Below are 6,000 nucleotides of genomic sequence, written 5' to 3' on the forward strand. Positions count from 1 at the left end.
GATTCAGTATTCTTAATCATTCATTAAATTCTGTCCTATATATTGCTGCCCCTTCCTCTAATATAATCACTTTCCAATCTTCAGGGATATCTAGGCAGTACCACCCTAACTTGTTCATGTTGAAAAGGTGTGTCAACATTACAGGAAAAAGTGATGCAGCTCGTGGATTGTCTTGAAGAGGTGGTTGCCTCTTGTGTTTTGGGACTTAGTTGGCATAGGAGCTCACTGGAGGATTTAAGTTTCTGAAGAATGAACTTAGTGAGTGAAACTATTACAGAGTCTCAGATAGGGACCTGGCTATTTTTTAGGGTTTTTGGGAAGATGGATTACTGTGGCCATTTGGGATATTTAGCTGAAGTTTACATTGGAGTGACCTCCAGAACATCCCATCAACTCTATTTGAAATCTCTTAGCCACTGAAACCTTATTGTGTTACCTTTCTTTTCCCCCTTTTTGACAAGAAGGAATTACCAATTCTTGATGCTAGGGTCAGGCTCATTTCTGGACTCCATGTCCCACATTGCCAGGAAAACATTCACTTAGGGGTCCTGTCCCGTGTCATGGGGAGAGTGATAAATTTATTTGCAGAGTTGGGCTTAGAGAGAGAAAGTTCACATTTGAGCAACAAAAGAGGTTCTCTGGAGGTGACTGCTAGCCATAATTATAGGTGGGCTTAGACTCCCCTGTATAACCATAAGTTTCACAAGAGCAAGCCTCAAGATTAAGGACTTGAGTTATAAAGTAGGTGGTTCCCAATTTCACATGGCATATGTTTTGTCTACAGTAATCAATATTTCACATTATCACTTAATTGTACAATCCTCACCACTCTCCATTTTAAGCAATTCTCAGAACAGAAAGCACTCTATAGCTCTTTTCAGCCCTTAATTATTTGAGCCTACTGTTTGTGTGGTACTAGTAAGGGATTCCTTTTAATTATGGTCCCTAGAAAGCAATAGGTAGATTTTTCTCATATACCACTCTGTTGTCAACTGTCTGCATCAATGTCATTGTTTAGAAATATATCATGCAAGCACCTATCTGTATTTCTAGTGCTGATCTATGGGATACATTGCTGTAAACAACCCTTTCAATTCTGTTCACCTTCAATGCAGTTCTGATGTTTATAATCCCATTAACAATCATTATCCCTATCCAGTACCATACTTTTAAATTCACCCTCAGTAATATGTTAGAACATGTTAGGTTATTATTCCCCTGTCACTAACTTCTATCTCTAGATACCCAGTATTCTACAGTATAAGACATTGGTATTACATTGTTCAGGGAGTTGATAGTAGTGCTAACATACAATGTCTATCCTTTTGTGTCTGACTTATTTCACTCAACGTTATATCTACAGGGCTCATTCATGTTTCCATATGTTTCAGGACCTTGTTCCTTCTTGGTGTGGCATAGTATTCCATCATGTGTATATACCACATTTTGTTTATCCACTTGTCTGTTGAAGGATTCTTGGATTTTTCCACCTCTTAGCAATTGTGAACAGTGCCACTATTAATATCAGTGTACAAATGTATTTTGTGTCACTGCTCTCAGATCTTCTGGGAATATACCAAAAAGCGGAATTGCCAGATCATTGGGTAATCTGATGTCTAGTTTTCTGAGAACTGCCAAACTCACTTTCAGAGTAGCAGTACCATTATACATTCCCACCAGCAATTTCTCCCATTTCTCCACATCGTGTCCAGATTTGTTGTTCCCCGTTTAATGACAAACATTCTTATTGATTTGAAATGGTATTTCATTGTGGTTTTTATTTGCATTTCTGTAACAGCTAGTGAAGATGAAGATGTTTTTGTGTGTTTTTTAGCCATTTTTATTTCCTCTTTGGAAAAATGCCTTTTCATATGTGTTGCCCATTTTATAATTGGGCTGTTTGTAATATTGTTGAGTTGTAAGTTCATTATAGATGCAGGAAATCAGTCTCTTACCAGATAAATGGTTTCCAAATATTTTCTCCCATTGAATTCGTTGCCTCTTCACCTTTTTGACAAGGTCTTTTTGAGGCACAGAAGCTTTTGATTTTGAGGAGTTCCCATTTATGTATTTTTACTTTGTTGCTTGTTCTTTCGGTATAAGTTCTAAGAAGCTACCTTCTATTTCTAGGTCTTGAGATGTTTCCCTATGTTATCTTCTAAGGGTTTTATTGTGCTACCTCTTATATTGAGTTCTTTGTTTTTCTTTGAGTTAATTTTTCTATAGGATGTGAAGTAGAGTCCTTCTTTCATTTTTTTTGGATATGGATATCTTGTTCTCCCAGCTCCATTTGTTGAAGAGACTGTTCTATCTTCAGTTCAGTGGATTTCATGGCTTTATAAAAAATTAGTCAACCTTAGATCTTGAGGTCTATTTGTGAACTCTCAGTTTGATTCCATTCTTCAATGTGTCTACCTTTGTGCCAATACCATGCTGTTTTGACTGCTGTGGCTTTATTGTGGGCTTCAAAGTCTGGAAATTTACATCCTCCTACTTTGTTCTTTTTCAGGAAGTTTTTGGCAATTTGAGGCCTGTTTCCCTTCCAAATAAATTTGATAACTAGCTTTTCCAAGTCTGCAAAGTAGGTAATTGGAATTTTGATTGGAATTGTGTTGAATATGTACATCAGCTTTGGTAGAATTGACATCTGTGCCAGTTTGGATGTATTATGTCCCCCTAAATATCATTATATTTGATGCAGTCCTGTGGGGGCAGATATATTGGTGTTGATTAGGTTGGAAACTTGTGATTGAGTGTTTCCATGGAGATGGTGACCCGCCCAACTCTGAGTGACACCTTTGATTAGGGTGTGACCTCTTGATTGAATGCTTCCATGGAGGTGTGGCTCCAAACATTCAGCATGGCACATTATTGAATCACTGGAGTACTTTAAAAAGAGCTACACAGGCCCAGGCTGCTGCAGCCCAGAGGGAAATGTCCTGGGAGAAAGCCATTTTGAAACCAGAGCTCTGGAGCAGATGCCAGACACGTGCCTTCCCAGCTACCAGACATTTTCCTGACACCATTAGCCATCCTTAAGTGAAGGTACCCAATGGTTGATACATTACCTTGGATACTTTATGGCCTAAAGTCTGTAACTGAGTAACCACAACCTGGGAGCAAGCAGACACCAGTCACATGCCTTCCTAGCTAACACAGGTTCTCTGGACACCAATGGCCATTCTCCAATGAAGGTACTCGATGGTTGATGCCTTACCTTGGACACTTTAAGGCCTTAAGATTGTAACTTCCTAACCAAATAAACCCACTTTATGAAAGCCTATCAATTTCTGGTGTTTCATGAAAAGGCAGCATTAGCAAACTGGGACACAATGGTCATGACTGAGTACAATGACCCCAGTTTCTCAAAGTTTCATTGCTTTTCTATCTAGGTCTTCTTTACATAATGCAGAGGACCTTCTCTTGTTGCCAGGAGTCCAGCACTGCTGTTTTTGTCATTTTCTGCCTGTACATGTTTCCTGGTGGAGTGAGCTACAACTATCATATTCTGTTCCAGTTTGCTAAAGTTGCCAGAAATGCAAAATGCCAGAAATATATTGGTTTTTACAATGCAGTTTTATTAGTTCACAAATGTACAGTTCCAGTGCCATGAAGACATCCAAATTAAGGCATCAAGAGGTAGATGCCTTCTATGACGGAAAGACCAATGGTGTCTGGAACACCTCTGTCAGCTGGCCCAGGTTCCTTTTCAGTTTCACAAAAGCAATCTGTAGATTTGAGGTTGGGACTTAGCATCCCTGCTTGTCAGTGTGACCAGGGCCCATGATGGGGCTCCGGCATGCACATTCCAAGAAATCCCTTGACAACAAGGGAGCTATGGGCATCTGGGATGAGACAGCCCTGTCAACAAGTTCTACTTGATAGGTTTGTTTCCCCTGTTGTGTTATCACCTTGAGTTGTTGCTTTATTTTGGGCCTGCCAGGTATCTGTGTAATAGCATAAATTCTGAGACACTTTCAAGGCTGTCCATTGATAAAGGTCCAGAATGGAGATGATGTATGTTGTGTTAGCCTTCAGTGTGTTGGAGGCTGAATTTGGGAGAGGAGAGGTTACTTTCAGAAGGCAGGGATGATGGAGTCCACTGAATAATCTTTGAAGCTGGGTCCAAGAATTCCCATAGCCCTAAGGGGATTCTCTGCCCAGGGAGCCAGGCTCTCTTGTCCCTGACACTCTGAGGGTTCCCCTGGAAACTGTGAAGCCCCACCCTTCATCCACATTAAATGTGTTGCTGACATTATTTATTAATGTTGAGTTTTTTACTAATTTTTATTTCATTTTATCTAATTTTAACATAATATAGATTGAAAGACAACACACACCAAGAAAAAAAGATGACATTTCAAATTCAAAAAAGCAGAAGTTTAAGTGATCACAATACCTAAAGTAACTACTTTCCTTCAGCATCTTGGTCCTGGCTTGCATTAATGTGGTATTCAGGGCATTTGATGAAAAACATTTCTGGTCATTTATTTTCATAGCAGTCATGTCTTTTCATGCTCCCTGCTATGTTGCTTATTTTCCTGTCGTTTCTTTTAGATAAATATATATATATATATATATATTATATATATATATATATATGTATATATATACATACATATAGACACTGTGTCATTTCCAGAGTTTGCACTTTCAGATAGAGATGTGTCAGATAAACGTGACATGCAGAATCTGCTATGGTCAACACCAGCAGGTAAACTTTCTTTCCACCACTCCAAATAAGATTCCCCTACCCGTTAGTGGTCAGATAAGCATTGGGAAAAACCAACACAAAGAAACCTCGAAAAGTAAACTTCAGTTCCACTAGAACCTCAGAAGAAAACAGAGGCAGACCAGGTTCTCCCAGAGCAGCCTATGTTTCAGTTGGTTGCTTGAAATGTGCATTTACTCAAGCCCTGCCCCTCCCCCCAACTACCTCACAATGAGCACTGTGTAGCTAAGAGACAGGCCTCAAATACAATGTCTCTTTCTGGGTTCTGAAAACTGAAAGGGCACCAAACCTGGGTAGGAATTTTAAGGAGGAATTGTGGCCCCCAGTGTCTGAAGTAGCGGTGTAGGCAGGCTTTTGCAGCCAAAAGAATCGGCTCCACCCCTGAAATTTGGTGAGGATTTGGCTCTCCCAAATGTTCCAGGTGGCTTCCTGGTATGTTTGGTGTCTTGTGGCTTTAAGATAGATACCCTTGGCTGTGTTTTGGCTCAAGTTTCTTTTGATTTTTACAGAAGCCGACTGTAGATTGAGGATGGGTGCTTAGCGACTCTGGTTCACAGTGTGACCAGGGCCCATGATGAGGCTTGGGCTTGCACATTACAAGAAACCGCTTGATATCAAGTAAGCTGTCAGCACTTGGGATGAATCTAGAACAGTCAACAAGTTCTACTTCATAGGAGGTTTGTTTCCCCTCTTGTGTGAGATTGCCTTGATGTCTTGATATATTTTGGGCCGGCACAGGTTGTGTGCAATGGCCTAAATACTGAGACACTTTCAAGGCAGTCCATTGATGCAGGACAGAAATGGTGATGATTTTTTGGTGTTTTCTTTCAGTGTGTTGGGGGCTTAAGTTGGGAGAGGAGAGGGGACTTTGAGAAGGCAGGGATGATGGAGTCAACTGAATATTTTTGAACCTCTGTCCCAAAATTCCCATATCCCTAATGAAATCTCGGCCCATGGGGCCAGACTCTCTTGTCCCTGACACTCCACAAGATCCCCTGGAAACTGTGAAATCCCACCCTTCATCCCTCTTCAACATGGTGCTGACCTTGGGAGAAAGCATATCCTGAATTGGCACTATGTATGTTCAGCCTTGAATTGACATTTAGAAACAATGTAAATTCAAGGAAGACTTCCCTGACCTCTCTGATCCCAAATATGCTGATGCCAAAGAGAGTAGCTTCAGGTGGCAATGATTCTACCCATTCTCCCCAAATCTTCTTTTTTTTTTTTTTTTTTTTTTTTTTTTTTTAAACAAAATTCACATTTTA

Source organism: Choloepus didactylus, chromosome 16, assembly GCF_015220235.1.
Source record: "Choloepus didactylus isolate mChoDid1 chromosome 16, mChoDid1.pri, whole genome shotgun sequence".
NCBI classification, from domain to species: Eukaryota; Metazoa; Chordata; class Mammalia; order Pilosa; family Megalonychidae; genus Choloepus; species Choloepus didactylus.